Below are 27495 nucleotides of genomic sequence, written 5' to 3' on the forward strand. Positions count from 1 at the left end.
ATGAGACAGAACTTTGGAACTTTCCACCTGAAACTCGGGATGCTACAGCATTTTACTAAAAAGTACAACACTGAAGACAACTCAAGCAAGAAGTTACCAACATTTTACTCAGCTGCACATATTTTTATGTATTGACCTGGGAAAAAAACCCAGATATACAAGCAGATAAACTCAAATTAAAACACAGCTTACCTTTGGAGTCATGGCTTACTTTTAAAAAAGATTACTTATATTTACAACAGCATTTATATTTAAGCCAGTATTTTAAACTATGTTTTTCCCTATAAATTACAGTACAAGAGTTTCAGGGCAACTTCTTAACTTCATCCCATTCCATTCTCAATCAACTGCTCCAGCTAGAGACCAGTAGAGTAGGAGTGTGACAGACAGTGTGACAATCTGGGTCAATCAGACATCACAAAATTTATGGAAACAAAATGTAAGATGTACTTTATTAACGTAAATGATTCCAGAGTTCACACATTTCAACACCAGGAGAATGTAATTCAATAATTAGTTGCACTTAAAGAGAGAATTAAGAAAGTTCAGTACAGGACAGGAGAAAGGAGTGAAGAAGCCCTGTCAAAGTGCAGAATTCAAGCCCTTGCTCAGTTCCAAATCTACCCATGCTCCTCCTCAGAGTGCCAGTTTGGGGCCTGAAGTTGGGGAAAAAACTCTACTGCTTCATACTTAAAAGGGAAGCTCAAAGACAAACTATGCTGCCTTTTTGTAACTTTTGATGCAAGAAATAGTCTGATTCAGCAACAAGCCTGTCCTGATATGGTTACACACCTCCCACTGACCATGTCCTGAGCAGCCTCATGGAATACCCAGGCTCATTGCTGGGGCATTTTTCACAGAGGCCATCTGGAACAAGCAGTTCCTATCTCTGGCCACTTGTTACCAGCTCCTGTTGCACTGCCTTTATCCCACCCCTCCTGGGACAGCTTCATGGTGCTGCACAGAGGGACTTGGTTAAGCTAAAAATAGTCCATTCATTCTCCCTCTCCCTCCCCATTTTTGCCAGGTTATTTTTAAAACAGATACATTCTCTGCTCTTGTTCAACAGGCAGCTTGGCTGGCAGGGGAAGGGAGGAGAAGGTGCAGCTCTGTCAGCCCAGGCTGTAAGAGGGACTGCAGAGTCCCTTCAGCCCACTTTGCCACTAAGACATAACATATCCATGGCATTACAGACACACAGAGGTACTCATAATCCCAGTTTAAACTGGTGTTTGCAAAGTCTGAAAAGGCGCACGTACTATTCCTACAGTCAGATGGAAGAGGTTTGCATAATCTTATCCCTCATATCCCAGGAGCCAGAACTAATTCTGTGCTTTTCTGATTTGACTTGGGGATTCTACACCACCACAGCAGGACTTAGGAAATGGCTCTTCACTGTAACCTTGTCTGAGTGCTCATCTTTTGTTTGCATTACTCTGCCTTGCAAGATGACAGCTATCAAGTCAGATTACTGAATGCCACTCACAGTGACACATGCCAAAAGTAAACTATTAAGATCGTTTAAATAAGAGCCAGGCTTAATACATAGGTTGCCAGGTATTAAATCTAGCAAGAAATCATTCCAGACAAGTTCAGCAATTAAAAAATTATCAACTATTTTAACTTGGTTCTTAAAATTCACTGGACTAATCAAATAAAAACTCTGAATTCCTAGAAGAGCCCAGCATTTGAAGTGCAAAGAATTTAGGCTGTCAGAAAAAAAAAAAAAAAAAGGGTTGGGGGGAAATAGAACAATTTTTTGAAAATCCTCCTAACCCCCACTGTTTTTTCTGTGTGTTTATGAAGCCTCCGGAAATACCATGGCAAACATTCCAGCTCTACAGCAGCGAGGTCACATGACCCAAAGGCACAGCAAGGAACTTCTTCCCCAAGTTTCCTTACGGTACAGAAAAGTGATTTTTATTTTGTTTTTCAAAATGAGGATCCAAGTCTAGGGAAATCTCCAGGAAATTTTCAAGAGTACAGTTTTAAAAACGGTGTTTCTTGATGTGATGGGGTTTCGTGTTGTGTTTGCCTTTTGTTATTTATTTGCTGCATTTCCATGCCTGCACATACTATTTTTATTATCTAAGACAAGTATCTTAGACCTATATTCAGGGCCATTAAATACAGTATACCATTTAAGTCAGCTCTAAAAACTACTTGTAATGTTCTCTCAACCTTCTATTAGAGTTAAAATCAGTACTGCTGTATTTCTTAACACAACCATGATCTTCTCCTGGCAAAAATTATGGCACTTAAAATCTCTCCCTCTTTTTATCTTCCAGGATTATTTCAGCTAGCACTATCAATGAAAGGATTTACGCAAACTAGCTTTGCTAAACATTATGAAAAAAAATACTAAAAACCTGAATCACAACCTTGCATTTTTACAAACAATCACATGTACATACTTGGAAGTAACTGAAATGCAGGAGTATTGATGAATCATAATGTAATAGGCGAGCATCAGAAATTTGTGATTGTCTGAAAACAACACAGAAGAAAGCACTGGGAAGGAAAGCAGGCCTGCAGTACAAATGCACAGCAAATGGCAGGCACTCACCACTAACTTGCTTTGTAACCATGTCAGAAATGCTTCTAATTATCAGAGGTAAAAGAGGGATGGCATTTCTGCTGGAAGCAAGTTTTACACTTTAGTCTTTCCTCTCCCTTCTTTTTCAGCCTATAAATATTAGTCTTACACATTTTTCTCCCATACAGCTCTTGAAAAGGTTGAGTTTTTCAAGGCTGAGAGCAGATAGAAATGTTCATCAAGAAATGCCTTGAGGTCAACTGTCTGTAACTCATCAAAGTGGAGCACTGAAAATATGGATGGTGGATTATATGAGCATGGTAAAGCAGATTAAAAAAAATAAAACTATGTTCTGATGATCAGTAACATTTTTTCTGTTTGGAAATGGCTTCAGTTATGCACCCCCAGTGGTTACGGTCACAGGGTACTGACTTTCCCCTAATTTCAGGTGCATTCAAAACAACTACAGATGCATGGAAGTGGCTTTATTGCTGTTTCCCGATATATGGAAATCCCACTGGAATATGACAAGGATCAAAAATGGAGAAGCCCCACACAGCAGTGTAAGGAGAGGCAGCTGGTCCACAAGAAAATTATTATGTAGGTCAAATTCTTGACAAGCACTGATCTACACTGAAAATAAGGCAGAGATGAGCTTACCTATGGCTTTATAAAGTACTTAAAAATATCTAAAAACGCTCCACAAGCAAAGGAGAAGCAGTAACAGAATAAGTCTGCAAAGATTATTTTTCTTAAGCGGAGAAAGAAAGAGATACCCTGGAGTGCCCACTCTCTGCTTTTAAAAAAATTCTGTACAACAGCTAGACATAAGATATTGAACATATTACTGAAACTACTGTTCACTTCTACAGGGATTTCTGCTTAGTTTATTATAAATGCACATTTATTGGCAGCAAGTAGAACATATTATTGCTCTGTTTTATAGCTCGAATGGTGCACGCAAAGAGTAATTTGTTTGTATTCCGTATCAGGATCAATACTGTACCGGGGATAGCCTGAGGAATGTTTATGCTGAGGGCTTTGCTTGCAGGGTTTTGTTGTTGCAATCAATTGACCAAACAGGGCTGCTTCTTAAAACAACAAATAAACTGTGATAGTGACCAGATCAGCCATTCAAGCATCAAACACGACACAGTGTCTGGAAAAAGAATGAAGGCCCACAAGTGTTTTTACTGCTTGATGATACACACAGCTTTCCTACCTGAATATTTCCCACCGGCCTTTCTTCCTCTCAGTAGCTGGGGACCGTTTCCTCAACGCCCTCACATAACAAGATCCATTTTCCTGCAATAAAAATACAGATGCATCATGCTTCCATTCTCCTGCAGAACACAGCAGCATTTGAATCAGCTCAGTGAAAAGACCTGAAATTAATTAAGAGCATTTAGGAGTCCAACAACCAAGCCAGGAGGACCAGATCTGAGGCTGGGTTGGAGTTCCAGCCCAGCTTTTGCCACCCCCAAGCTTTTCAGGCTCACTCAGCAGTTTAAGTATTACAGGTTTTCATGCCTGTAACAATAAAATAAGGAAAAGATAATGAGAATTCTGTTGAGGTTTATATCAAAATTTCCTGAGCCAAATGGTAATTTTTTTCAGTAAAAGGTCATGCTGAAGTCTCTTTTATTCTCTTTATAAAGGGTACTCACTGACTATTGTGAGCTAAGTGCCATTAAAAAAGATAAACCAACCCCCAAACACTACTTAAGAAAATACACCAAAATACCTCAGAACCACCATCCTCTCTGTAGCAAAACAAAACAAGTTTATGGATTACACTGGCACAGCACTGCAACTTCTAGGAAATGTTTTTTTAATTATAAAGAAAGATTGCAAAGGGAGACGGGGGAATGTTTACGGGTAGTCCGTATTTTGTTACATGCTGTTTCAGCAGGCAGACAAGGTGTCCTTACAGCATTATACTACCAAGCGCCAAAACTCAGCAAATATTGAGAAAAGTAACACAGTGACTACATTTTGCCTCACTTTTGACTGACTTCCAAATAAATTCTGTACAAAAAAAATTCCATTAAACATGAAAAAGCACATATTACTGAAAAAAGGGGGAAACAAACAGAAAAAAAAATCAAAAACAAAACAACCCAAAAAAACCAAAACCCAACCAAAAAACAACACAGCAAACCTCACACAATTTGCAACCAGTCCAGGTTCCTCCCCAACGACCAGCAGTGGGAGCAGACACTTTCATAACAACTCAAATTATGCAAAAGTCACAGATGACTTTAAAAAATGCAGAAGAAAAGCCTCAAGTTATTACAAATAACTTGTTAGTTGCATTCAATGTTTGTTCTGCAGCCATATTTATCCTTTTCACTGGTAACTGACCAAGAATAAAAACATGACTGAAAACCTTCTTAGAAACAGTCATCCCACCCCAACACACACAGTGTCACCACGGGACTGTCTGCTTCATACAGGGACACTGCTGGTTTTCTTGTCTCACAAAGAGCAATTTTAGAGAAGTTACATATTGACAAGCACCCTGGGTGAATGTTTGGCTTTAAGGCCTCATTGAACTGTGAATGTGTTCGTCCAGAACAGGTTTATTCTCTTCCATAAGTTTTCCCCAGTGCTTTTCTTCTGCTTATACAGGGCAGGAAAAACATGTTAATTGATTCAAATTTAGAATGTGTTAACATGACTTTCTCAGCCAATGTGGACTGGTCTTTAATGCAGTTGCAATTAGTTAATTTACTTTGTTTCTCCAAAGAAAAAACGTTTTTATCCTGCCTGCCCCAAGACCTGGGTACCATTCCAGATGTAACTGCATTGAACTTTTGTCAGATCAGACTATAGCACTTACCTGGACACTTGAATTTTGCCTCTCACTCCTCTCTCCTAGACTCTTACTTTCAGCACTGTATTTGTGCAGCTGCATGGTTAGCTAGAATGAGGCAACTAATTTCCTTCAGCATGTTGTCTCACAAACAGCTCTGCCAACAACACAGGGAGCAGGCCCAAGACAGGAGTGACCAGCCATCATGGCAGAGGGTAGAAACAAAGGCAGCTTGAACTGCACTGCTGCAGCACACAAACCCAAAGCTTTGCTCCCCTCCTCTGTGCTTTATTCTGCCCATCTGTAAAACCGGCACCACAATTCCTACTTTGTTTTATAAAGCACCTCTTAAAATGAAAGGGCTATCCATTAACATTTCTGTGAATTCACATTACCGACCACCCAGCCCTTTCATAAACCAGGTCCAAGCTGATTCTAAGGACACTGGCACTGTCCCCACCAGCATCTGCTCCCTGGTTTCCCTGCACACCCTGCTCAGGGGTTGTACAATGTCCCCCTCACCACGACAGCCCCAGCTCTGCCAACACACTTCACAGGGTCCTGCTGGGAACCACAATCAGCTTCTAAAAATAAAATTAGCTTCTTAAAGCCTGGTCCCTTCTCTCATCCTCTTTCTAGAAAGATCCCCAAAACAGTCTCACTGGCAAAGTTCAGGGGTAGCAGGCTACACCTGAAAATGAGAATAGATGGTAGAGAAGTGTCAACTGGAAAGCCCTTACACCTGGCTTGCCGCAGCCACCCTTTCCAGGTGTGTTCCAAGCCCTGCTGCGGCACAATAACTCGGTGCTGCACAATTCCCAGCCTTTCCCAATCCACACGTGGGGCACGGCCCGTGCCGCAGCTGCAGGAGCGGACTCCGGGAAGCACCGAGCCCTTTCCGCGAACCGCCGCCCGTGCCCGGCCAGGGAGCTGCGGGGTGGGAGCGGGAGAAGGAGGGGAACCAGCAGCGCTCCAGCCGGGAGAGCTTCCTGCTCTTCCAGATCCAGCAGGGGGAGCACAAAAACGCACAGGTTTTTTGGCCAGAAATGGTTTTTTGGCTACGAACCGCTGGATCGCAACGCTGGACACTCTGCGTTAGGCTGCTCCTACAGTGATGTGTATGCGGTGCGTGACAAGTGCACCACGGACAGAACTCCCGCTCCGAGCAGATCACACCGCAAAAATCAGCTCTGAGGAGGAGCCCACCAGGACAGGCCAGGAAGGCTGCAGGAGCCAGAGGCAGGAAGGGGAGCCTACACAGCAGGGCTGCCAACGCCAGCAATTTTATCGTGTCCCCTGCAGCACTAGGAATTTTTTCCTAAAGCCAGCTCTCCGAAGTCTCATCATCACATAAAAATTTCAGCTTTCAGCTCTTTGTCTGTTTTTTTAAGGGATATATTTATCTCTAGGCTTCCAAAGTTCAAAACCAAAGCTGTAAAAATAAACCCCAAAGATTTAAAAAACAGCAAAAGCGATAAAAGAATCCCCCAAATCTGTTGTCTGTAGTTCATGGGCAAAAGAATCTCAACTCGGGGAATTTCAGATAATTTTACTTTATTTATTGGCAATTAACAACAAACTGTTAATTACCGCTTCTGAAATTGAGGAGGGGGGGAAAAAAAGACTAAGCAGTTCAGCAACCACTGAGGGGAACTCTTCCTGTAGCTTCCCAAGGGTCACTTCAACCCAAAACCTTCCCTCGCCCAGCTGCCCTGGCTTGTGCCATGTCTGACCCTCAGCCCTGCCCCTGCCTTTAGCATGGGCAGCCGCGGGTGTGCCTGAAGCTCCTTCTCTGTCCTTAGGCTACTCCTTGCTCCTTTGTTCCACTTCCCCTGGCCCAGTCTTGCCCAGGGATGCCTTGGTTTGGGTGGCCACAGCCCTCAAGGGTGACCCTCACTGTGCTCTGGGGGCAGACACGATCCCTCAGGGACCCTCCTCAAGGGCAGCCCAGCAATGCCCCTCCCCTGCACCCCCTGCTCCTAAACCCTCCAATTTTGGCCCAATATTAGTATATAGTTTCTACATATTTTCTTTTACATGGTACTCTGTTTCTTAGTCATTTTGCTAAAATTAATGGAAGCGGTCTATATGTATTGAAGGGAAACACCCAGAGCAACCTGTGCATTAAAAGACTTAAAATTAAAGCATTTAAAAATACTGTAAGGCTGAACTGGAGGAAATCCAACAGGGAAGTAACAAGGAGTTCATCTTGAAACCTCCTAATCTCAGCTGTATCACTGCAATGGACTTAGGTCAAGCACAAATAACTTTCCCTGCTTTCTCATCATATCCTGGTTCCAGCTGGTGGCCACCAGATTTCAGGGACAAATTTCTAATAGATCTCTCTGGACCGTCACAGATAGTCCTGGAACCCTGCTTCTTGTCCTCAGCCTTACCCTCTGCAGAAAGCAAGGATGACCCCGGGTATCTCACTGTCTGTACCTCAGCACTTAGTCTGTGCTGGACTTAAATAACTGTAATTAAATCAATCTTTAAAAGTAACCAAGAGTAAATCCTTCTGTTTCCATACACAAAATATCACTTGGACTCCACATACCCATAACAAAAATGAAGAGATTGCAAATAGCAAGCAAACACCCAAACAAATTCTTGAAAAACAAAAATACTGCTAGGATAGAGAGTTAAAGAATGTTGTACAATCTTCCTATGGAAATGCATAAGGCAGGTGTATTTTAGGGTATTTTCCTACTTTCACAAATTATTTTGAAGTTCCAGCATTATTCTCCTTGAACTGTAGAACATGTTCAAACTCAAAATTCCTGTAAAACCACAGCATGTCAGCAATCCCAACTTCTCATTTATCCACAGCTGTAACTGGGTCATAAGTGAAGAACACGAAGTGCTGCTCTTCCTAAATAAGCTTACTGGTCAGCAAGCATACTTCTGCTATGCAAAAACATTAACAAACTTTACAGAGAGTTTAACTATTATATGCAGTCCTTATTAGGTATCATAGCTCTCTCTCAGGACTTTTTAGAAACTTGGTCTTTCTTGAAATTCAAAAGCAACTCAAAATCAACAGTGAGTGTATGTCTGATGAGCATTAGATACCATCCATACTGACAAAGAAATAGCTTGCTAATTTAATAAGAGAAAAGAAAAAACCTGTTATTAAATGAAATAATGCAAAATAGGTGAGGGCTTTGGAGAGGAAAGATGAGAGACAGACTAATGTCCATGCAGGTTGGTGTGTTCCTTCCTGGGCAGAGACAGAACAAGGGAGGAAAGTAAAGCTGGGAAGATCTGTGCGGAGGGAAGCAGGACTGCAACTTTCAACTTTGCCTACACCTAGACTTGGTCCTCAGTAATCCTTATTAAAACAAGAACCAAAAAACACACTAATACATCACACCAAAATGCAGCAGCCAAATGGCTGTAAAACACATTTATCTGATGGAAGAGACAGGATGCACACTCCTTCCAAACACAAGTAGCAGAAAGTCACAGAAAGGGCCAGGCTGCACTGGAACCTGCTGTGTTCTTCACCTGGCAGCTCCTAACACATCCCCCTCCCTGCCCCAGGGAGCCCTGGAGCCAGCCTCCTGCCTTTATCCCAGCAGGGCTCCTCATGCCCAGCAGAGTCCCAGGAAAAGCCTGGGCCAGCACTCTGCACTACCCCATTTCCTCCTGACATCTTTTGTTCCCAAAATAGAAGAAGCGCGCTCTCATAGGGGGCTGCTGCATTGCACAGCGTGGCCACTCAGACACAGTCAAACCGGTGGCTCCTGTATCACACCATTACTACAACCAGTCCTCCAGGGAGATTTCTCAAGCTCACCCTGCTAGGCACAACGCTACCAGGGTACAGCAAAGCAAGAAAGAATCACAGTAATAAGTACGTAAATTTTGCTTTTGTTTTTTTCTCATCAGTGTGTAGAAGCAAAAGTTTTTAGTCATAATTTTCTCAATTAGTTTTCCCAGTTTAAAAAAAAAAAATCAAACAACTAGCTTTAGTTTTTTCCTCTGCATAAACAGAAAGAAAGCCTTCTCAAACCTGTGTTTCACATTATTTAAAAAAAACAAACAAACAAAAAAAACCAAAAACCAAAAAACCCCGAAGTACACATTTTCTCAGCTGCAGAAAGCCATGAATTTGCAATTTCCTTATTTTGAGATGGAAAAGAAAGGTCCAGGTTGTTCTCATACCCTATGCATTTAAGGCTTAACAGCAGCCATCTACAGTATTATGATCTCCAGTTTAGAATAACAAAATCCTTTTCTTCTCCCAAGTTGTTCTCCAAAAATCTAAGGACTGAAAGAACCACTTTTCCAATCCTGCTCTCTTCTTAAGGCTGCATCTAAGATGGGTCCAGTGCACCTAAAAACATGGGCATGAGTAGGCCAAGATTGTTGTAGTCCATGTCTCCACTCTCTTGTCAAAGCTCTGCAAACCCTGCAGTCCCTGGGGCAGTGCTGTACCCCATCTCCCTCCCAGCCCCATACCCCAGATTTGAGGGGCTGCACATGAGTCAATAGAATAGATCAGGGGTTTAGGCAGGAACAGGGAAACAGGACCAGGAGGACAGGCATTCCAGCGTATCTTGGTGAAGCTGTAATCTGATGGAGGTGGCTTTGGCCCAAGCTGAAATAAGAAAGATCTGGTGTGGCTGCCCTGTGCGAGGCAGCGCAGGCAGCTCCTCCTCCAGTGCCTGCTCCAGCCCAACAGCACCCAGCCAGCCACAGTCAGAGTCAGCCTGGGGCTGAAGGGCCCACACCAACCCAGGCTGGCAATTCGCTACCATTTCCCAAGCGACCACAGCAGCCCCGGCTCCTCCCCAGGCCACGGCAGGCAGCAGCACATTAGACTGCATCTGTTTGTAGCAGAGGACTGAGCTGCCAACTCACAGGCATAGGCTAACAAGCACTATTAATCTTGGCTTAAACTGAACCATTGTTCTGGAGATTGGACATCTCTTGTAAAATCCCATTATTAGAGACCATTTGCCATCTATTTCCGTAGAAACTTTTTTAATGTGCTTTGTTCTATTTTAGAAAAAATTTCCCCCTTCCCTTTTCCTTAAGTCCTATTGTACTTACAGAGCCTTAAACAATAATCCACTCAAGCACAACCCTGGAAGTGGCTTGAAGGAACAAAAGCTGCTTCTGGCATAGCCAGTGCATCTGACTCTCCCTGCATACAGCTGCCTGTATAGACTCTGCAGATTTGCAGAGCACCAGCAGCTACTGATTCTCCTCTGCTCCTCCTGTGTGTTGGATACAAAACAAACAGTAAACATGAGAAGTCTACTCAAATTATACGTGCAGCATCAGCTAAGGGTGCAGGTGAGTCACAAGCAAGTTCTGCAGCCTATCTTGCTAAAGGAATAGGGAGAAGACTGACCTTAAAAAGAAGCAGTAGGCATGAGTAAGACAAATTAAAAAAAAAAAAATCTAACTCCAGGGAGACAAGGCAGTGGAAGCAAAGTGTCTCAGGCTCCGTTAAAGAAGATTATTGCCACATCTAGCAGTTAGTACCCACCCAAGTAGAGTGCCATCAACCTAATTCTCAAACGAGACTAGCAGAACAGCGAGACAGGATTAGACATGCTTGTTTTTAACCATTCTTTACTCTCTCTGGTGTATTACTATCAGCACAGCATTGGCATTAAAATTACTACCCTTCAAAATGTGCAGAGCACATTTTTTAATTTTACATGTAGCAGTTATGTCATCTGGGGTTATTTATTTTTTAATATAAAGTGGTATAACATATTTAATCTGTTTTGAGAAAAGAACAAATTGATTTAGTGAGCAGTTCAGGGCTCTCCCTGGAGACACTCAACCACACTCAGAAATCTGGATATAAGTTGAGACTTCGCTAAAGTAATTTTAATTGTAGGTCATAAGAAATGTCAAGATATAAACCACCGAGGAATACTAAAAATTAAGCCATCATCTCAGAGTAACAAATGTCTTATATTTGGCAGCAGAATAATTTCTAAATCTTCACAGCATTTCTCCTTAAGGACAGTAGCAGAGCAAAGGGCTTAGAACTACACACAACATGTGTGCATTAGTTTTGCTGGGGTGTGGGGGCAGAACCCAAAACCTGCATAAAGCGAAAAAACACTGGAGGGAAGGAAACTTACACCACCATCAATGAAAACGTAGTGGTTTATTTTTTTCACTTTGTTTCACTACATCCTGTGTCACTAATCTTTTGTTAATAAACAAGTTTTGGTCTGTTTTGGTCTGAAAATGTTCCTCCCTATGCAGTATGGAACAGGGCTGTGTATACAGCAACATGAATGGGCGAAAATGGAGCACCAAACTGAGGAAATCTGGTTTTTAAGAAAGCTTTCAAAAACAAACAGAAACCTCTTTGTAGCCTTAGATCACTTTCAGAGCTTTGTGCCTAGGTTTTACAAGGAAAAACTTCATTTTTTTTCTTAGCTAAAAAGTACTTCTTAAACAGGTTTCCTGTAGAAGTCACACCCCAACTTCTGCATTTTTGAGCTGGATCCCCAGTTTACCAAAATCCTTTTATAGAACTTAGCTGAAATCCTCAAAATTTTCCTTTGCCCACTTAGCTCAAACAACAGTGATAAGACAGCTCTGACCTTAACAGATCAAAGTGAAAACCTCTCCAGTTTAACCTTCTTAAAACAGAGGAGGTTAAAAATTAAGTGCATTTTCAACACCAAAGAACAGTATCTAAGAGCTCTTACTAAAAGTATCTAAAGAAAACATACATAAACCATTTCATTCTCCCACGTTCTCCAATGTGAAATTTAAAAGGTCAGCAATGTAAAATCAGAACAGCTTTTTTTACCATCTCTGCCTAATAATCTCTTAAACTTGATCAACATACACATTTCCTTTCCTGCCCTTACCTTCCACTCATGGGAGTCGAGATGAGAAGGCTCTTTCCCTGATTTTAGTTAAATCATAATGAAACTCACCAGTGAGCAGCCATTTGAACAGAAAGCAGTTCAAGTGATGTGAAAACCCATATTAAGGGAAACAAGCACATGTATGTGGAAGGAAAAAAAAGTAATTTAACATTCTATATTGCTGCCAGTCAACTCAATTAAAGACATCTAATTTGTTGGCTTTAGCCACTGCCCCTAGCAGGTGTCCCAAGACTTATGGGTGAAATTCCATTTCTCTAAATGCAAAGGTAGGAATTACACACAAGTTTAAATCTATCCTCTGCCAAGTCTATTTTCTTGAGTGACTTCACATCAGCTCACTGAATACCCTAACCACCCTCTTCTGTAATACTAAACACCATGTATATCCAACCCCATGTCTGCATGGGGTGCAGCAGAGGGGCTACTGCCTGCTTTGCCTGCCTGACTGGTGCTGTCATGGCAGGGAAGTGAAGGGCAGGAAAGCTGCAACACTATGACCCAAATAAGATGCAGGCAAACACAATTTTAGACATCCAAGCCTTTAATGCAAATTAATGTCATAGCAATAAAAGCTCCAAAAGGAATAATTGCACAGATGTCTCAGAGGAAGAGTCGTATCTTGGTATTTAATAGCTAGAAGCAGTTTTCCCCCATCTTCTCTTCAGGTCATTTGGTTTCAACAGATAGTGCTCCTTGCTGTCTATCACACAAGCTATTACACAAGTCCTCTCAAACTGGTAGCCCTGGATCCTGGTTTTCTGGTCCCCTGGAGGGCTACAGGGGCCTTCCCTGATGCCAAGCCCTGCCAGGCTGCCCATGTTAAAACTCGAGGTCATCCGCAACATCAGAGAGGCAGCATTACACAACTCATGCTCTGCATGGACATCTGAGCTGGAAAGACAGTAATTTCAAAGCAAGATGCAGTTTGCCTCAAGATCTTCCAAGTTTTACTGCAGGCTGTTCTTAAAATCTTCCACTGATAGCATTTGTAAAGCTAGAATTAATTTTCTGTGACATTGAAAGAGGGAGGGAGAGACCCTAAACAAAACCCCTGTCCTGCCTCACTGACTTCACTCCTTATATCTGCACAAATCCACTCGTTTCCCTGCTGTCCTTGAAAGCCCTTTCTCTGCAACGCACCAAAAGCTTTTAACCCGTATTGAAGCCACTGTCATCCAGCCCCAGCTCCAAACAGGCTCTGCTCTGCCAAAGCCACTGCTCTGCAAGAGGGGAGCCCTGTGAAATGTTGCCCAGACACTCGGGGACGTACGTGGCTGCCACAGCCATTCTGCTGTGTCCCTGCACCAGAGAGGAGCCGGCTGCACCCCGCTGGCCAGGGCTCTGCCACACCTCTGCTTTACAGGGGCACAGGGTGCTCGGTCAAGGAAAGGGCATTTTTTACAAGAAAGGGGACCGAGTTTCAACAACTGAGGCAGAGGCAAGCAGTGCCTTCTGGCAGCTCCTCTCCGGGGGTGGGATGGACATCCGAGCAAGGGTGAATTAGAGGGAGAACAGCTGTTTGTTCAGTGAATGAGTCACAAGACTCAGCTATTAATTCTTCCTCTCAAGAGAATGTGCCCCCATACCAGCCCACCCACCATCCTATAAAACAAACAAATATACAATGGAGGTCAGGGAGGGGGAGCTCAGTAAGAGGAAAGGGGAAAAAAAAAAAGAGGAAAAAACAGCCAAGCATTTAATATTTACATAAGAATGAAATGTTTCATTAATTACATACAGAATCAATTTGCAGCTATTTTCCTTAAATTTCTCAGTCAAACCCACAGATTTGAAACACTTTGAACTATGCTGCACCAGTAATTGTGGATGAATATTTTAGATCAGTCTTGAATCACTGTAGAGCACACACCAAATGAACTAATAAGCTACTCATGGGTGGACTACTAATGTACTTTCTTTCTTTGCTAGACAGATGGAATACAGTCTAAAATCAGTTGAACTGGCCACTGGTAATCTTCAGAAAGGCTTAGAAAAATCTTGAGTTCTACTGTTTTATGAAAAACACCACTCAACAGCCTGCATACATTAGAAAGGAGCTGGCAATACGCAGAAAATGCCAAGGAAGTTTTAGAGATATGAAGGACGAGTCAGGCATTTCATGTGGCTGTAGCCAGCTTTAGAGAGTGACAATGAACAATGCATTGTCAAATGTTTTTAAAGGACTACTGCAAAGCTGGACACCCCTGCCATCTATTTGATATTTATCCCAATACAACCATTTATGGGCAGTCATTTTAAATCACATAATCTGACAGATGTGTTCTAGTTTACAGAAGCATCTGTTGAGTCATCAGGACATCAGAATAGTTAATTGCACTTTAGGGATGCTTTCTGAGATTAAAAGTTGCCTTACTTCAAGCAAATTTTAAGTGTCCTTATAGATTAAACTCCTTTTTCATGTACAAAATTAACATATGTACCCACACTCCAGAGAAACTAATGCATGAAATGTAAAGAATAACTTCCCTCAGGGATCATCTGTTTTCTTCCGCCTCCTGTGCACTGCCTCACACTGTGCTCAGCAATATGGAACAGAAAACAAAAATACAACTTGAATCATGCATGATTCTGAAATATGAACTAAGACATGGCCTGCACTGTCTGGGCAAAGACTAAAGAAGAAGCTGCTTTGGGTCAAGAATTTCTACAAATTGTCTAACAGCTAAAAACTGGGAGATAATGTCTCTTTCTTTTTTTGGCAAAATGCATATAATTATACTTCAGAAAGTTTTATTACTGTTTATTCTAAAAGGAACATAGTACAGGCTGTACCTTTCACCACCACAAGAGTATGTGACAAGCCAGGAAATTCACCCATAAAATTAAACATGGACAGACAGACATGGAGCCATCCTCCAGCTGAAGTTGTACCAATTGCTTCCTATACCATCTGAGGACTGGAATCAAGTAAACTCCATTCATACACATAACTGAATATTTGAATTAAAAAGAACAATACTAGTGGAAGATTCCTATGAGTTTTCAACTATGAGTTTTCAACATGTGTGAGTAGATGTGATCTTCCCCATGATTACAGTCTGAGTTTCTTTGCAACCTCCTGGCTTCCACAGCAGTAAAAGGATTAAGAAAACTTATTTCTTAGAAAGAAAGATCCGTCTTACAAACTTGGATTTAAAACCATTTAGTAGTGCATTTCTCATTTGGTTGGTGTTTCACCAAAAAACCCAACAAACCAGATGAGTCAATCACAAAAGGTATATTTGGCTGTTTCTCCGAGGTGATTCCATCTGCTCTGTAGCTCCCAAACCACAGGGATCCTGTGATTAATTCAATGAACTATTTGGTTTCACTCAAGAAGGGATCATAAAGCTGAAGTGCAAGTGCATAACCAAGAGCATCATACAAGGACACAGACACCAACACTGCATCTGGGCTTTGCTTCCTATAAATCCTGAAGTGACAGCACACCTTAACACCTTAAGTGGACTGTTATTCTTTAGTGTGGAGCAAATCAAACTTGAAGTGAGAGAGTAAAAGTTGAGACAAGCACTGCAGTCATGATTGTGCCATACTTCTGAAGTTGCAGCATATTCCCTTGCTACTAAACCAAACTGAGATTGCTGTTTCAGTTGCATTAAATTATTAGCTAATTAGCCCTGACTAAGGACAACAGTATGTTGATGCTGGCAAGCTGTGAAAAGAACACTTCAGCAAAGAAGATCAATAGCATTTTTTGTCTGGCTTACAATAAGAAAACTGCTGGCCCAGGTTATGAGTTTAAGCCATTTTTCATTTGGCAGACAAGACAGTACTAGTGACAGATCAATACAGTAACTTTATGATAGGCTGCTGCTCCTGCAGATGGCAGGACCATAAACAGGCATCATTTTTAAAGCCTGAAGCAATCCATTACTTGGACAGAAACCACCTGACCTTTTATAATATTTACAGTTTTCTACTGAAAAAGGAAAATCAGAGAACAAAACACAGGTAAATCAGCACAATTAGCTGTCCTGCAAGACAGAAGAGAATATTGCTTGTTTGAAAGTCAGTATTTAAAGTAACAAGCTTTGTGCTGTTTGGGAGATCACATTAAAACCACAAGGTTGGCACCAGGGAACTAGTCATCCCTTCAAAAAGAAAATGTTATTGGGGATCACATACAATGCAATTTCCTTATCTCCTGGTAATGTGTGGTAACATAACCTATTTATTAATCTTTAAGGAAACAATCCCCAAACAAATCAACCACTCTACTGTGTCCTTAAACATTAAACCAGTTCCTTTGAACACCTACAATTACTAGGCATTTGAGAGAATTCAGTTACAAATGGGCAGTTATTTCTCCCATACTGCAGTACATAGCACTTGCACATACAGTTTCTTATTCTGCACAGTATTGGGATTGCTGGGATTGACTACAGTGTTCCACTATTTTAACAAAGGCAAAGTAAAACAAGAGAAAGGTTTTAAAATTCTGGAGTTTTTTATGGCAAGACTTCTAGCTGAAGAGAATGTAAAGGACAGCACCTTAATAAATTATTCAGGCCGCATCTTCAGATAAGGACCCAGGTGGAGCATCTGGCCCTATACTTATGGTCTTCTCTTTACTATAAACATGAAATAACCACAGAATATGGTGAATCAATCATACACCAGCTTGCCTCTGCCTCTCTGTCTGAGGCTGGTTTGTGTCAATTACTACAGAAATATCTGCTTAAGCAGGAAAGTAATTTTACAAAAGCACATTGGGTTCATGGGCTGTCATCAATACTTTTTGGTTGCTGCAAGTAAGTAATTAACATTAATGTCAACATAAAGGATAGAAGGAGGAGGAACATATTAACAAGCACAATATAAAAACTGAGCTGGCTGATTCTTCCCCATACAGTACTGCCATGAAACTGGCTCCTAGTCCATGCCTGAAAAATGAGTTATTATTAATTTGATCACTAATTTTACTTTGCATGATGTAAGCAAACAGCAGTACATTTCCCCCTTAACGAATGCCAATTATACACAACATTAGTTTAAAATACAACAGAATAGCACACAAACCAGAAGTCTTTTGACTGGGCTCCACTCATGCTAAGAATAACTTGGCACACACGTACATGATGCTAAATCTGCCAATGATTTGCTTTGCTCCAAAACTCCCCCCTCCGCTTCTTCTACAAGATCCTAAATACATGAAGCTGCCTTAAAGCAGGAAACCTACGTATTGAACCTATTTTTAAAACAAATTGAATTTCTCTGAGCTCAAATGCAAGGGACGGTTTCAGCAGTTTCATGTTTATAATCCCATGCATTTTCAGCAGGCACAAGGGCTCTTTATTCCCAACTGTGCACAGACGCTGCCCGTCACATCTGCCAGCCCACAGCACTTGGGCTCAGCCCAGAGACTCTGTCAGCCTTCTGCAAAATCACTGGTGCAAACACACAAAGCAGCAGCCCGTGGTTTTGATTCACAGGACACAAAATGTCCTTAGAGATAACGTCACCAGGACCATGCTAAAAAGACACTAAATTCACTGGCTTGGGTTTTGGTTGGGGGGAGGGTGGGGGTGTTTAAATCTTTTTTTCAAGGGTACTAGGTTTTTGTTTGCAAATCCCCCACTCCGCAACATTCAAAAGTAAAACAAAAATTGCAGCACTCAGAAATAATTACTGATGCCTCTTTCACAGTGCCTCAATGACATGGTGTCAATTTTAAGACAATCCAAAGCATTTCCTTCATGCCACAGCATGTGGATGCAGGTAGTGACCTTACATTGGCTATTGCAGAACTCTGGTTCAGCCTCAGCATGCCTGGGATGCACATCCCATTTCAGCTGACTGCCACCTCTGGGAAGGAGGAAGGGCAACTGGGTTTGGCAGAGTTGAGCTGCATGGCCACTAGCTAAAAGCAGTGTTAGGAGGGATTATACAACCTGGCATCGGGCTGCTAGCAGAGAGAGTTCAAAGGGAGGCAAGGGCTGTGCCTGAAATGAGGGGGAAGAGAGCCCCCACCATCAAGTGGGGACAAGGCCATGCTCCTCCTGCACTCTGATGGGTGGTTGCTTCCTTTTTCGTCCACTGACTCCTCTGAAAATATGCCCATATTTCCACTTATGCTTTCTTTTTTTTTCCCCTATAGCCTATTGCATCTAAGATCCATTACTCTAATTCCTTTTCAGTAAAGTCCTCACTACAATGAGGACCTTCTCTTATTTTCCCTCTGTCACTGTTAAGATTCAAACTAAACCCTTACAACCCAGACTACTCCCTGCACATTGCTGCTCTGTCCCTTCTTCCATCAAATTCCCTGGACTTTTTGTACTGAGTTTTAGTCAATAATGATATTAACTCCCCTTATTCCTATTTTACTATTAAAATGACATGGTTCTTGTCTGAAGATAAGACCATATAAGCAGCTTTATAAACTTTAACATTAGCATCAATGAAACCTCATTCAGGACCTCAGCAATTTCTTGTTGAAGAATATATAATTCACAAATCCACAAATACAAATGACCATGCAGCAACTCTGCTACTGTTCATGAGGTTAATTAAGTTGTAGGGAAAGAAAAGCAGGCTTCCAACATCATACCAAACTTCCTTGTCATTATAGTTCCAGACTTTACATTAGCTACAAAAACCACAAGCAACACCTCATTATCTATTTTTCTTTCCTAAAAAAACCTCCTTGAAAAGTTATGTCTTAACACTTGCTTCACACCCATTCAAAAAAACCTCAAAAACCCAAAAGCACCTCAAGAAAACCTCTTTGTGTTTTGGAGATTGCATTCATGTGAGAGATATTCAATATTTGCTACTTTAATAAAAGCATAAACTATTAGCTGGATAGTAAAGCACTTATGAAAGACATCACCTCTTTCTTATGTATAGTCCCACAATCATATTCACCTCCATGATGGTGACCACAAGGCAAGCTCACAATGCATATAACAACACAAATCAGGAAACTCAAAGTAGTGCATTCACATTGCACATTGTCTGCACCACCATCCACCAGAGCCAATCCTTTCGAGCGTAATAAAGTGAAGGTATTATAATTAGAGAGTTCATAATGCCATTTAATCAAGTGTGGAGCTGAAGCACAGTGGGTTTTATACCAAAGACAAAACCACATGAAGCACTATAATGTTGAGTGCAAGAAAGGGCACACATATTCTTCAGGGAAAATAACAAGTTACTACAAAGCCCTGTTTGTTTTCAAGTACTCAGTCTAGAGTTTGCATACTAGGTAATTTTGTATCATGAAAATAAGTTATTTCATAAACTGAAAATGAAGTAAGACCACAAAAATGTCTTTTGATTCTTACAGATAGAAAACTCCAGTTTCAAGTTCTTTATTTGTGAATTAATTCTTTGTAGTTTTACTGGAAGAATTAATTGTGCTTCAACAATATTATAATTCTTTTTTTACTGCAGGTTATTATTTACAAAGTGCTTTATAATAACTAACCAGTTTCTGTGACACCTGTAGCAGTGTCAAAAAAACTCAAAAAACAGTGTCAAAAACCATCAAAAATAGTTTCCATTTTATGTATGGAGAAACTTGCTTGACAAACACAGGAGCACCACCAAATGTTCCAAAAAACCCTCATGGGAATCAGAGCACAAAGTGTTACAGACCTTATCTTGATCTTGATTTAGGATTGTCAGAGGCCAAATATAATTTTTCCTTTCAATACATAAAGAACAATAAATATCCCTAAACTATGTATCCAATACATTAGGTAAATCTAAAACCACACAAGCAACATTTGGAAAAACCTAGCAGAAAAATGATGTGGCAGCACAGGGCTTCCAAAACTACTCGTGGGCAAGTGAGAGTCTTCAGACTACAGCATTATTTAAAGATTACACATATAATCACATTTTCAAATGGCTGCAGATCAAGAAATGAAAAGGTCTGAGCTAAAACAGAGTCTGATTTAACAGCCATAAAGGCTGCAAAAAAGACTCCCATTGGCTTTAGCCAGCAATGGTTGTACCCTGGACACACCACAAGCAATTTCCCTGTGCCTTTCAGCTTATTTGTATGACAGCTCTGCACTCAGCTGATCCCAAAATAGCAAGGAGCGACCTTTCGTCTGCCTGGGTGCTCTGCACAGACACCAGCACGACAACCCTAATGGCCAAGAAAGGACTCTGCAGACTGAGAGCCAATTTCATCATACACTGTAGACTCCTACACAACCTTTGCCACCTCTAGAGAAGCACTGGATCACAAACCATATACCTTACCATATTTTCAAAGTTTTACAGACTAGTTTCTTCCTCCCCTGCCCACCATGCTCAAGTTCTTTTTCATAATTGCATGTTTAAAACAAGAAAGCCAAAGAGATCACATGCTTTTATTGCTAATTCCCACCTAGCTCATTAATTTAAGAACTTACATTTATTTTATTGGGTCATTTACACATTTAGAATACTTAGGTGCTTAAGTTCTGTAGGAATGAGTATTCCAAAACATCTCCTCTGTCCTGAAAGGAAAATTATATGTTTGCACATCTGCACTCTAATAAGTATTACTTGAAACATGGGAGAATGCTTAAAACAAAAGAAAAATACAATTTACAGTACACAAAAAAAAAAAAAAAAGGCAGGACAAATAATTTAACCCTCCCTTAACAGACATACATCATAATTCACAGCTTTGAAATGGATTAAATAAAAGTCTACTCTATATTAGTGGAGATACATGTCTGTCACCTTAATTTCCAATATGCTATTTTTCCATAACTATGGGGTATATTCCCACTTCAGACAAGGAATATTTAGGCACATGATGTTAAGCACAAAATTTGAGGAACATGAATCAAGTCAAAATGTTGCAAAACACTTTAACCACAAACTGTAGCTCCCATCGAACAGGACACAGCTGAGATAAAAAGCATGCTGTTCTAATATCCTTAGGGGTTTATCCTGCCAGCACTAACTGATAGTTTTGCTTATGAGGGACACTGGCAAAACAGAGCAATAACAAGGACAAAATGTCCCTGAGATCCTTCATTGAAGCAGGTAATTTTAATGAATGCTTCACTCTACTGATTTGACTGCGCCATGATACTAACCTGTTTAGATTCCCATCCATGTCACTCTGCTTGCATGTTTAGTGTTGATTCCACAAACATCCCACAAGGCCATTTACACCAAAGAGTATGTTGGCTGTACTGACTACATACCTCAGATGCCATCCATGTCTGTCTTTCAGAAAGTCTGCAGCACCTTGTTTCAAAGTCAAGCTTTTTAAGAGCTACAAACTGGCAAACACAAAAATCAACACCCAAATCCAAAACTGAAGTATCCTATTTTTTGGTATGTTCTATAGAAAATTTTCATTTTATTATTTTCTCTTGCTCTGTTAATGGCTATCTAAAATATTAGCCCTTTACTTGCATCATAGTTTCTTGTTAATGTATCAAAGTGAAAACCAAAGGCAGCTGTTCGACATGGATTAAAACTATTTGGCATCCAGTTCAAATAAGTGAGTGTTCCACACCTAAATGCATTGCATCACACCTCCTATTTTTTTTTATTTCACTCACTTGAATTTTCCCTTAAGCAAGACACTAGAATAATGACTTAATTGTTACAATTACTGACAATGACCCTAAGAAGGTGACAGCATTTTGATCCCATTTGATTACATTAGTCTTAATAGATCCTAATGAAAATACAAGTAAATCCTTTTTCTTATCACTCATTCTCATTATTTTCAGCAGTCACTATAACTTAACTGCTCAAAGGGCTTTAAAGCACACACAGAGCACAAATGAAAGAACTAGCCTTTCCGATACACCTTTAATTTAATTCACTGAACAAGTTTAGGGAAACTAAAAATGAATACCCAAGTGTCCCAAGATAGACCTGTCAGAGTGCCAACTGGGGTTAACCCTGTACAACACTGACAACACAGCAGTAGCCCACAGGAGAAAAGACCCATGAAGGTGTCCACCCAAGAGCTCACATTCTAAGCAAAATCAAATAATGCCTGGAAGGGCATAAAAGAAAATAAATATGACTATTATTACTGACCGACTTCTTGCTGACACTGCAGAAGTACTGAGGAGTTAGGTGGAATTTGAGCCGAGCAAGCAGGGAAAGGAAAATCTTATAAGGAAGCATGTCCCATGTGCAGGTGAGGCCAGCAAAGGAGTGAAGACTGTCATGGGAGAAGCAGGTGGCCAGAGCATCAAGACACACACACTACTGAAGGAACAGCCTTCTGGCAAAGATGGTCACCTTCAGGTGCTCACAGCCACAGTGCCTGGAATTGCTCTGGCAAGCCAAACACAAATGCACAGCTCCAGTGGGTAGCTGTCATCTGTATTTCCCTATCAGATGGCACCTTTAGAAAACAGGGGTCCTGACGTGAGAAATCAGAGTAGCCCACAAATGAGCCAACTGTGATGAAATCTGGTTTGACTGCGGAGGTCAGGACAGCTCGTCAGCCAGCTGCTCTGCTATGTAAGTGTAACGAGACACTCGCAGCTTGCTGCCCCTCCAGTGTAATTGCACATCTTGTTCTTTGTAATCATCCTTACCACTTATACGCTGCCGTAGAGACAGAACTAATCCTCCCAGATCCCACTGAAAGGCAGGCAGAAAGTATCACCATCTCCATTTTGCAAATGGAGAGAAATATATACTGCCTACAGGAGTCAGTTAATGAGTGGAATAACCTGATGCACTTCCACAGGCCTGGGAGGATTCAGCCTCATGCTTCACCAGTGGCTAACGTGGCCAGCAGAGGTCAAGTCATTTGTCAAAAGCCATAGGGTGTTATTGGGAGATATAGGATGAAAACTTTTGAGTGCTGAAGCGTGCTTTGTTCTCAGGCCACTGTAAAGAACACACCCAGTAAATACCTTTGACAGGTTGATTTGGGATTATTTTTTTCCTGGAGTTTGGGGGCCTAAAGGTTTTCTTGTCATCATTTTGGGGTTTGTTTGTTAGTAAACCAATCCATAAGGTATTCTAATTAAAAATAAACTAAAAATTTTGCTACAGTTTCTCAAGTAGAAAAACTATCCATAGTTTTATCAATCCTAAAAATGAGTACAATTATTACTTGGTTTCTGCAGCATCCAGAAAATAAAATGATAGCTAGTACCAGAAGAGAGAAAGTGACTTATAAATGAAATGTGTGGAAAAAAAAAGGGCAGCAAATGATGTGATGTATAAACAGGAAATAATAAAATGAGAAAGTAGCATGATATCTTTTTTGTTGTCATGAGGCCACAAATGCCCTGGTAGATGAAGAAAGTTTTAACAGCCACTTATTATTATTTTTAAGGTCTCAAAAAAACACCTAAAATTGGATAAATGTAAATGGCTATTTGTGTTTAAAGCCAAACATGATCAATAATAACCAACCAACCATCCAAACTTCCAAGACAATAATGAAATAACATTAGTTGTTCTTTAAACTGTTCTGCAACACTTGATTTACATTTTCCTTCTCTAAGGGATTTAGCATTGCTAGGAATTTTGGGAATGGAAAATGATCCTATCAGCTCGGTTTAAACAATCATCTGATTCCAAAAAGGAAGGTTTTAAATGCAATTATTAACACAAGGCCAAGAGCGAGGTTGGGGAAGTGATGCTGCATTATTTTCAGATCCACTGCTACTGCTCAGTCCCTTTTCAAGGTACATCACCCATCAAAGTAGGAGGAACACACCTTACAACCCTGCACTGAAGTTGCTTCTCATCAGCAGGAAATATTCACAAAGCCATTTTAAGACATGGATTGATAGTTTTAGCCAGGTGCACAGACAGAAACATCAACACAGTGGCTAACTAGATAAACGCTCCCCCCACACTGTCTTTATGCTGCTGAGAATTTTTGCATCTCTTGCTCATGTTCTTTTTTTAAATTCTCTGCTTGAACAAAAAACAGAAAGGTGATTTTTCATCAGCCTTAAAGGAATCTTCTCCAAACATCTTAGTCTTGGGTGGGAGGTGAAAGGAGAGGATGTACCTCAAGAACTAAGCTGAGCAGCCAGCTGTTCCAACCAGCCTTTCCTCTGGTAAGGCACAAGCTAGAACAGCACATTTCCCTTTTTAGCACTGAACAAACAGTTCAATACCTGCTCATCTCATGCATCTGTACCAAAAAAAAAAAAAAAAAAAGGCATGATTGTTTGCTTGTTGGTTGCTTATTTTGAGGACGTCTGCTGAAGGAAGTTTCGGTTTCATGGAAGGCACTGAGGCTTATTTTCTGTTTGTGGATGCCAACAGGATTCATTACTGTAAAGCACGATTTCTCTGCTTATATTTAAAAAAAATTGTTTGGCTTTAGAAATAGATACAGGATTGAATATACCTTACACAGCTGAACCCAGAAGACATGAAGGTGAATTATGTGACACTATGTATCTGAAAACCAACATTAACATAAAAAATAACTTTCAGATAATCAATCCAGCTTGTTTACTGAACTACCTGGCTAACTGCCAAAAGACAGTGATTTCAAGGGGTTTTTATAGATTCACTCAGAAAATCAAGAATCCATTTGCTAGAATAGGACTCACAATTCACCAACTCCTTAAGACAAAGGAAATTGATTAGATTGTACCTTTTCTCAATCTTCGGTTACACAGCTTTACAGCCGAAACATATCTCGGGATAAAGCACCTCGCCTGTTTACATTACCTTTCATGTTTCCACATGCACAATTTGCCTACCAGTTTTTAGGGATTATGTAAATAGTTATTAACGTCATGTGGTTTTAACTACTAGGAGAAAATCCCAGATAAAATTGCTCACCAAATGACCTTTATAGCTTTCCTTTAGCACGCAAAATTAAGCAAGAAAGTCATGTAATAATCATACGTGCTTTTTAAGTAACATTATTTCAGAGGGAATGTCTTCTTTTTAAAGAAATAAAGCTGAGTTTGCATAAACCACTAAGGTTTGCACAAACCACTAAGACACTCAGATCAGAAGACACACTCCACAAAAATCTAGTATCAAAGTACATAAACATAAAATATTTCCACACATTTTAGGGCCCCCAGAAATTATAACAATCTCCTAAACTGATCTCTCCACTCCCACTAATAATCATTTAGTACTGCAGTGATCTCTGAGCCACAGTGCACTTGGATCATTCTTGTATTATATAGCACATAAACACATTTTAAAAGCTTGTTACAGATATAAATATATGTATACTACAGGCAGGTAGAAGTCTTGTAAGATGAAGTCAGAAAAAAATAGTATTTTTGTTATTTTTAACAACATGAAAGTTGGTTTTTTTTCCTAGCAAAAAGAATTCTGACTTCTCATTGTGGGACTGTAAATGAAATTCATCAGTTGTTTGTTTGGTTCTGTTTTGTTTGTTTTTTCACCAACAAGTGGAACTATTTTGGGCCAAAAACTGAGGAGGGAGAGGGGGGAAAGGAAGAATAGCAAAAAAGCCAAACCAACCACCCCAGGGTGCCTTGAGACAGCAGATACACATTTTCCAGCTCCAGTTACCTTGTAACAACACTGAAAGTTTCATTTTATTAGGATGCCAGACCTGGCAGCAGGGCACAAGAGGGCCAGAAAAGGGCCTTACTAGTCAGGGCGTGGCTGTGAGGTGAGCCCAAGCACAGCCTGCTAGTCAACACCCAATCCCAGCTATTCAGGATAAAGGCACACACAAGCCGCCTGCCTCAGTTTCTCCACCTCAAGCAACAACATTTACCCACCTCACACCAGAGCCCAGAAAAGGTTGAATCATGTGTGCAAAGTGCTTTTAGAATGAAAGCACACTTTATTTCTCTCCTTTCAGCAGTGGCAGTCAAGCTCACAGAAATCTGAGTAGCCGGGAGCTTCCTATTCAGCCAGTTATAAAAGTCACGGTTCTCCCGATAGCTGTGCGTGACCCACTTCTGCACCTCCAGCCTGCCGCAGCACTATTTAAATGTCGAGGAGTTTATCAGTATAAAACTGAAATGTTAAGGGGGGAAACGTATTAGTGGGGACAGGAAAAGGCAAAATTTATGACACATAAAAGGCACTGCTTATTCAGATGAAATTTATTATATCCCATTTGAGTTAAAATATCACATATGTATGAGACCTTAATGAAACCATAATCCAGACGGGAGCGGGGAGAGGGCTGAGCGAGCTGCGCGCTTGTGCAGAAGAAATTTGCTCCTGAAGCCTGGCAGGCAGAGGCGTAACCAGCTGCCTGTCTGCCTGTGTGCTCATGGCCAGCATCATCAACGCAAAAACAAAGATCCCTAAGGCCCTGGAAATTAATGGAAGTGAATTGTGGAAACAAACCGACAAAGGAAGATGTATCAAAGGTTTCAAATCTATTCAGTATTAGATGTTGCGGGGTAAAGGCACAGCTGATTAGTGCTAAGCCTGGCTCTCACTGCCTGCGTGCACAGCAAGTACCAAGACAGAAACCCAAACCCTGTGGGATGCTTCAGCAGTTTTCAAGACAAAAATGTGAAAACAACCATTCCCAAAGAGTTTGGGGAATGGTTGTTTTCACATTTTTGTGAAAAGGCTCTTCGGCAGATTATTTTAACCAAGAGGGTTTAGTCTATTCCATCCCTTACACAGGAGGCTTGGAGCTTCCCTTACCCTTCCTGTGGATGAGGCATGGATACCACTGCTGGTTATTTGCAGATGAAGGAGTAGGAGGACAGCAACTGGATTCCTGTTCAGTCCTATTAAACAAGTAGTGCTATAACAGAGCACAATGAGTCTGGCCACTGCCCTTTGTGCTGAAGCTGCCAGTGACTCACTAGCCAGCACACATGTACACTTACACAACCCTGTATAAGATGCACTACAACTGAACTTCTGTTCAGAGTGGGAAGCCTCCTTTTCAGAGGCTTCTTCCCACACTGCTGCTCCACCCTCTCTTGTCCACCTCTGACCAGCATAGGACTGTACAAGGGAAGTTTGTATTTACAGCCTGCTGCTGGCATCACTGTCAAGAACAAAATTCTGAATTTTTTCAGTAGCATCTTTCCCTTGTAGTTCCTCCCTCTGCAAATACAGCACAAGCTATGCACATCTTTTTTTCAGTTCATACTGCTACTGCAGAGAAAAATTTCAAATGCTGAATTAAAGAAGTCATCGTTCAAGGTGCCTGTTATCAATTGACTATGTCACCAAGAAATACTATTTTTTTAAAAATTACTGAATACTTATTTGCTAGATATTTTAATTACTAAATATTTCCAGAATGCAGATAGCTGTCTTCAACACCAGTTAACTATGGCAGCACTTACAGGAGCCACTCTGATGTCAACTGCTCATAG

General features: G+C 40.9%; 1 protein-coding gene across 11 annotated transcripts in view; it reads right to left on the reverse strand.

Annotated features, from left to right (window-relative positions):
* The window catches only part of ZMIZ1 (zinc finger MIZ-type containing 1), a 347370-nt gene that overhangs the window by 215443 nt on the left and 104432 nt on the right, over positions 1-27495 (reverse strand). For all 11 annotated transcript variants that reach the window (XM_064430330.1, XM_064430321.1, XM_064430324.1 and 8 more), the window contains one exon: positions 3759-3841. The gene's annotated coding sequence lies outside the window, so the exon portion shown is untranslated. The remainder of the gene's footprint in view (positions 1-3758; positions 3842-27495) is intronic.

This window comes from Passer domesticus, chromosome 8 (assembly GCF_036417665.1).
Source record: "Passer domesticus isolate bPasDom1 chromosome 8, bPasDom1.hap1, whole genome shotgun sequence".
NCBI classification, from domain to species: domain Eukaryota; kingdom Metazoa; phylum Chordata; class Aves; order Passeriformes; family Passeridae; genus Passer; species Passer domesticus.